Here is a 7939-nt window from a genome sequence, read left to right as displayed (position 1 = left end):
GAGTCTTGCTTTTTGGGTGTGTTGGGGTATCCAGGACTGGCTGAGGTGGGAGTGCTGCGTTCTGATGATGGCTAGTGGTCTTGGTTTCTGTTGGTAAGATTCTTACGTTTGCCTTTTGTCATCTGATAATCTCTGCAGTTAGTTGTTATAGTTGTCTCTGGTTGGAGCTTGTTCCTCCTGTGATTCTGTTAGCCTCTGTCAGCAGACCTGGGGGTCTAGCTCTTTCCTGAGTCTCAGTGGTCAAAGTACTCTCTACATCAAGCTCTCCTCTTGCAGGGAAGGTTCACAGATATCTGTCGTTTGGACCTGCCTCCTGGCTGAAGATGAAGGCCCGAAACAGGGCCTGTCCCAGAAGCTGTGTCGCTTCTGTAGTCCACATTCTCACTTGCACAGACTAGTCTCTGAGAGATCCGGTACCCAAGATGGCTCCCCCAGGTGCTCTGGCAGAGCCTTCCCAGGCGGATACCTCTCCTCTGGCAGGGAAGGTGCCCGGATGTCTGGAGCCTGAAATGGGTTCTGTCTCAGAAACTGTGTTGCTTCTGCCTGTCCCAGAAGCTGTGTAGCTTCTGTAGTCTGCACTCTCACCTGCGCAGACTAGTCTCTGAGCAAGATGAACATTATTAATAAGAATGATAAACTGCTTTGGAAGACTGAAAACACTTGTGAGACTATTTCAGATGGAACTTAATGTCCTTGGCTCTTACTCACCATCCCTCTCCTGTGACTGAATGGAGAACTGGGACAGAGAGGCATCCTGCATCTACGGCCCCAACACTGCATATATCATCACAGTATTGCCTCTGACTTGTCCTTACCGTCTAGACTGCAGTGTAAATTTACTGAATACCTGATATATTGTGCTTCAGGCAGTGTCTACTTTTCTGCATTAGACCTGACTAGGCTCATCAATTCCTCTAGGTTTAGGAATCATTCTTTCACTGATGGGTTTGCACCTCATACTATGTAATCTCTACTTGATAGAGTCATAGATTTCTCATCAAAATCCCAAAGTCAAATGCCAAAATTTTCCATGGGAATCTGTTCACTACCCCATCGTCATGGTTACGCCACCTTCATCGTAGTGGCACCATGGCTGCTCAGTTAGCTCAGCGGGAAACCCAGAATCACCTTGTATTCCCTTTCCTTGGTTCACACATTTAACTTAGCATGAGACTCATGTTGGAAACATGCTTCATATTCCTCTGACAGTCAATCAAGCCATTACCATCTGTCACCATCTGTACACTGACCCAAGCCCTTTGCCTATACATATTAATATTTGTTTCCTGAATCCACATTTCAGCTACCCTTTTCTTCCTCTGTTAGTTTTAAGCAAACTCTAGATACTAACATCTCTTCCCACAACTATGCTATGTGCATATGTGTGGAGATAGTGTGGTGTTATATAACAGGTAGTTATGTAGTATATAGGTACATATATTCATACACGCATGTTGTGGTACTTATTCTCTGCTCTTTGATAGTTGTGAGTTTTGGTGTTAACCACGGGTTACTCCACAGAGGGATTTCTATGGTGAGGTTTGGGAGCTACATTATTCTATGGGTAGAACAATATGAATTTAGAGGTCAATTTGGTAACATGTCTGTTAACAGAGTAATGGAAGCAGGATCATTCTTGAGGCTTATCTACGGGCTCCCAGCCATGAGCTCTTGGCTAGATTTACAGCACCAGGTATTTGTTTCTTTGTGAGTGGGCCTTGAATCCTATCTGAAAGTGGTATGTTATCTCCCTAACACAGGTACCACAATTGCACCCATGGGTGTATCTTGCCATGCTGGTCATTATTGCAGCTCACAGAGTTCACAGCTGGGTAAGACTGTTGATAAATGTGCCCCCTACCCCTCACAGAAGCCTACATAGCACCTTCTGGTACTGTGAAAGCTGAGCTAGCAGGGAGAGGCTTAGCAAGCCAGTAGCTGTTTGAATTCTCCATGTCCTATGACCAATGTGCATGGTGGCAATGGGCATCACCGCCATGTCCTGGTGGATAAACAAGATCGATGGTAATGTTCTGTAACATCCGAAGCTCTCTAGGACACCTCTATTCAACAACTTGAGGGGAAGCATCAGATCTCCTGCAACAGGTAGCGGTGAACCGTCATGTGGGTACCAGGAATGGAGCCCAGGCTCTGAGAAAGGGCAGCAACACCTTAACCACTGAGCCATCCATATCTCCAGCCCCACAGAGGATGACATGAGTTATACTGTCTGTTTCTAAATTAGAAAAAAGGTTTAATAGAGGGTTGGAAGGAAGACACGGTCAAACCTATCTTACTATATTATTTTTGTATTTGTATGGTATATATGTATGCATATGTATATACGTACATTCACATGTGTGTGGGTGTGGGGCATATGTACATTCACATGTGTGTAAGTGTATGTGGGTATGTGTGAGAGAGTGTATTGGCTGTTGTGTATTGGCTTGTGGGAGGGATAGACAGAAGTTTAGTTTTAGTAAAAGACTACAAAGTTTGAGTTACAGCAGATGAAAGTTAATATATATATATATATATATATATATATATATATATATATATATATGCCACAGGACCTGCAGTAATTAATACTATATTGTGTGTTTTAAGATTTCGAAGAAAACAACTCTTGTTTACATTGCAGAAATAAAATAAAATAATATGGCGGAAAGATTCCTTAGGAGGGGAAAATCGTCTGTGGCATAAATTGTGGTGCCAGTCTATACATAAATCTGAATTCATCAAGTTGGATTCCTTAATTAAGGACATTTTTTACTATATCAGTTGCAACTCAACCAAGCCACAAGAAAAGGAAGTTATTCGCTTCAGTAATGGAGCATGACTTCTTTTGCAATATACTGATGAGAATGTCCCCCAAAGTGCTGAGACATGTTCTTTTAAAGCTTGTTCTCATGGGAAGACATGGTTAGTGACTGCTGAAGTAGCCATCCTCTCTCTGCTTTTGTAGAACATGCCATATTCTGCAAATGTCTGTTAGGTGTCTTGCTAGTGACTCATGCTATGTTACACTATGCTGCCATCTTGAAACTGACTTCCTTTCTATTTGATCTCTACTGTCCTGTTTCAGGGCCTCATCATTTCTTACCTGAATCCGTGAGACTGTTCTTGCAGCCTTGTTGCTGAGGCTGCATCTGTGGTGCAAACTGGTTTAATCTCATGCTCTTGCTTAGAATCCCCCAGAAATTCCCTATTACCCTTGAAATAAAGTTCAAGCCGGGTGGTGGTGGTGCACATCTTTAATCCCAGCACTTGGGAGGCAGAGGCAGGCAGATCTCTGTGAGTTCGAGGCCAGCCTGGTCTACAGAGTGAGTTCCAGGACAGCCAGGGCTACACAGAGAAACCCTGTCTCAAATGAATGAATGAATGAATGAATGAATGAATAATAAAATTCAAGCCAATGATAAGGCCCCAGGACCCCCTAAAGGCTGACTCTTCCCTGTCTCCTGCCTCCTCCCCTCCCTCAGCTTTTTCTTCTCCACACCCCTTGCAGCTCTCAGCACTCACCATCTGTGTTCCTATTTGTAGAGTTCTTTGCTCCAATAACTTTGGTTTGAACCTTTCGAGTGTGCCAACTCTTTTTCCCCACTCTGACTTATTCATCAGTTTCAGCTTATTTCCAGCCTCAGCTTCTCTGGGAGTCCAGGCTCAGCTAGGCTCCTTCCTTAGCAGTCTGACATATAGCAACCACCACTTTGAAATGCTGGCTTTATGCTTCTTTCCAACAATGGCTTATGAGGGCTTCTCATTGTTTGGGATGACCTCATGCATTAGAATGGCATGTGGTATGGATGTGTGATGACAGTGGAGAGAACCCAAATCTAGAGATTGGATGCCTAGAAGCCTTCAGACAGCATCCTAGGAAACTTCCCAAGCCGTGACAGCCACAAGATAATACATGTAAAGTCCTTTGAAGTGAACTGACCAAATAGAAAACTATTGCTCACCCTCTGTCTTATATGTAATAATAGCTGCTCAGTGCTTGTGGTATTTTGAAAGAAAATGGCTTCATAGGCTCAGAGGAAGTGGCACTATTAGGTGGTGTGGCCTTATTGGAAGAAGTGTGTCACTGGGGGTTGGGCTTTGAGGTCTCAGGTACTCCAGCCTGGTCTAGTGTGACATCCATTTCCTGCTGTCTGCCCATCCAGATATAGAACTCTTCAGTTTCTCCTCCTTCACCATGTCTGCTTGTACACCACCATGCTTCTTGTCATGACGATAATGGGCTAAACTTCTAGAACTATAAGCCAGTCCCAATGAAGTGGTTTCCTTTAGAAGAGTTGCTGTGGTCATGGTATTCACAGCAATAGAATGCAAACGAAGACAGTTCTCATCAGATGTTGCCTTTATTAGTTACTTCTCTGTAGCTGTCATAAAATGGTCAGAGCAACTCATGGAAGAAAAAGCTTGCTAGGGCTTAGGGTTCCAGAGAGTCAGAGTCTGTGATAGCAGAGGCAGCACATAGCAGGCAGCAAACAGCTGGCAGAGACAGTAGGCATCTTGAGCCACAAATGGAAAGCAGAGAACTAACTAGAAATGGCTCTGGTATTTAAACTCTCAAATACTCTTCCCAGTGATGCACTTCCTCCAAATGAGGCTGCACTTTCTAAACCTATCCAAACTGTTCCATGAACAGAGGGCTAAATATTCAAATGTCAGCCTATGGGGAACATTTATCCTTCAAACCACCACAGCACCTTTCTCTGTGTGTCAGTTACATGATTGCTGTCATCATAGGCTGATGGATTCATTCTAGATCTTTTTCTTCAACCCTGCTCTCTAAGCTTTGTGCAGCCTTCTCTATTTGCCTTTGTGGTATTTTTACTGTGATCTGTGCCATAGCTGCATGGACACTAACAGGGCTCTGAAACAATTCATCCTCCCCCAGTCTGCTTTTCTTTATATGCCCATGAATGACACCATCTGGTCTCAACTTTAGGCATATCATTAGCTCTTTGTCTTCATTAATGCTGTGGTAGCATAAAGCTAGAAAACCAGGGGGCAGATGAGATAGGAGGTGAATCCTTCAGTAAGCCTGTGTACAAAGGGCAGCAGGGAAGTGCTGGGTATTGAGAAAAGAAGCTGCAGACAGTGTCAGAAGACCATGGAAGTTATTCTAGGAAGCTTGCCCTAGGTTGACTATGATGACAATCCAGCAAAGTCTGGCAGAACGCTTTGAGGAGAGGGAACACTCACTGAGATTCAGCCTTTGGAAGTCTTAATCTCATGGCCGTGCTGTAGGATGTATTGTAAGAGCTTAAATTCAGGTCAGAAAGAGGGTTGGGGTCTGGTTGCAGATTAAGAAGTGATGGGATGACTTGGGAGATGACTGGAAACAAAAGAACTCCAAGGTGAGGAAGGGTGCTCAGAGATCTGATGCTTGAAGGGCTACTCCTTCTCAGAAGGGAGTCCCTGAAGGGTACCAATAAACAGCTCTGGGGGAAAAAGGCTCTGAGAGTGTGAGATTGCCTGGGTCTAGCTGCAGTTGACTTTGCTTGCTGTGACTGTGAGAAAAATAAGGAGGTGTGGTGGTTAGAATATTCTTGGCCCAGGGAGTGGTGCTATTAGGAGGCGTGTCCTTTTGGAGTAGGTGTGGAGGAACTGTATCACGGTGAGGGTAGGCAATGAGAACCTCCAGTCTTCTGTTTGCCTTCAGAAAAAGATGGAGAACTGTCAGCACTCTGTCTGCCTAGACACTATCATGCTTCCTGCCTTAATGATAATGTACCGAACCTCTGAAGCTGTAAGTCAGCCCCAGTTAAATGTTGTCCCATATAAGAGTTGCTTTGGTCATGGTGTCTGTTTACAGCAATGAAAAACCCAAGACAGATGATGCATGAAAATGCTTTTTGTATCAGCTGCAAAGCAGTGATCTTAGGAACTGAAAGGAAGAAATGAATACTTCCTTAGGAATAGTTGCCAATCAGAAGACCTTAATCTCTTCCTTGAGCAAATGGAGCCACTTCGGTTTCCATGTGTACTTCAGGACCCCAATTATGCTAATGAGTGCTTCTGAAGGAGCTGCAGGAAAACAATAGGTTGTAAAGTGTGACTCATTACCCAGATATATGGGATTCTTCCAAAGAGGCAATGCTCCTCCTGAGTTCACAGGGCTCTGCTTATAAATAGGGAAGGAGAAACTGAAAAGTCAGGACAGAGGAATTTCCTCCGATCTGCTTTCCCTTATAGACTTGGGATTAGAGCACCCAGGCAGTGTGGGCTGCTTTCACTGGAAAATAACTAGGATAAAGGAAGGAAGAAAAGTCATTTTCTTATAAAATGTGATCTTGGGACCCATAAGGAGAGTGGAGGTGAGGTCATGGGTCCATTTTCATTAGACTTTTTTATGTTTGAGAAAAGATTTTCATGCAGTGAACTTTGGGCTACTGGGGGAAAGTCTGGAAGATTCATTCTCCCACCCCTGCCAGTCCAGTGGAAGATTTCCCATTAGCTCAGCTAACAATCACAAGTCCTTCCTTAAAAAGTCATTGTAAATGATGGTTTGCAGAGGTTTAAACTTGGCGATATTTTGCCTCATTAAAGAGAATTTAGTAAGAGGCTGGAGAGATGGCTAAGCAATCAATAGCACTTACTGTGCAATCATGAATAGATTCCAGGACACATGAAACAAGCCAGGCATTTCAGAGACACAGACCCTTGGAGGTATCTATACACACACATGCATAAATAAAAGAAATCTTGGTAAATATGATACTTGTTGTAAACATGCAGATACTTGAATAGTTTCATGAATTGACTTCAGAGACTCACCCAGACACTGGCTTTTTTATCTCTCCATCTGTTTTGCTGGTACAACACAAAGTGTGCACCCCAAGTCTTGGTTAAGCCACATCTGGAACCCTGCTGCCTAAACCCAATGCACAGATATGGCTAAAGCTAGGGAGTTCTCTTTGTGTACGTGACGCTTTGACTTAGAGCTAGTCTTCATATTAAGCAACTAACTTGCTGTTTATCTAAGTGCCCTTCACAAACACACTTCAGCATGCACCCAAATGTTTCCCACAACCATTGCCAGATGCTCTGTGGCTAAAAGGAGCACAAAGATTTCCTAAGAGGCACATGATCATGGCAATAGCAGAGTGTCAAGGAATATGGACTATCAATCACATAAAACCTAACCTTGACCTATCAGTAAGGTACATAATGATAAACACTTTTAAGTGAAGAGTCACTTCACAGTATTAATGCTACAGATGTTGACAAAGTGTCCAAAATATATTGTCATGAAGAATGGCAAGGATCTAAATGGTAATGATTTTATATCTGAAATTCAGTGAAAAATCAATGACTCCAATCTATTCTGAAAGGGTGGTTTTCCAATGTGTCTACTGTTTAGTCTCTAAGTTCTGTTTCTGAGAAGTTTCAGTGGTGTCTCATCCTGACATTGTAATTGCCTCATGCATTTATTTTGCTCCAACTCTCATTTTATTAGTCAGTGATACAGTCACTGGCTGTAATTTTTATGACATATGATGATTGTGTATATTTATAGGGTACACTGTGACAAGTCTGGATATACTATCTAGTTCAAAGATTGAATCAAGGTCATTGCCACTTACCATCCCTTAAACACATGCTCTTTCCCTCTGTTGGGCAGCTTCACTTTATCCCAGTTCCTCATGAAATAGATAATGCTCACCTATAGTAAATTAAAAAACCAAATTAAATGTAAAATTTGAAAAAAACCCCACACATATAATACTGTAAATTATACTCACTCTACTGAGCTTAAAAATATTCTGTAGAGAGGACAGAGACCTGCCCTGCAGAGAGCGCCATCTTGGCTCCAGGACTCCGCCNAACTTAGTCTACAGGTTAGAGTGAGGACCACAGAGGCAGACAGCTTCTGGGACAGGCGGGAGCCACAGAGCCGCTGAGGCAGCACCCTTTTGGGGCCGCA

This window comes from Mus caroli, chromosome 17 (assembly GCF_900094665.2).
Source record: "Mus caroli chromosome 17, CAROLI_EIJ_v1.1, whole genome shotgun sequence".
NCBI lineage: Eukaryota > Metazoa > Chordata > Mammalia > Rodentia > Muridae > Mus > Mus caroli.
This window is presented reverse-complemented; position numbering follows the sequence as displayed.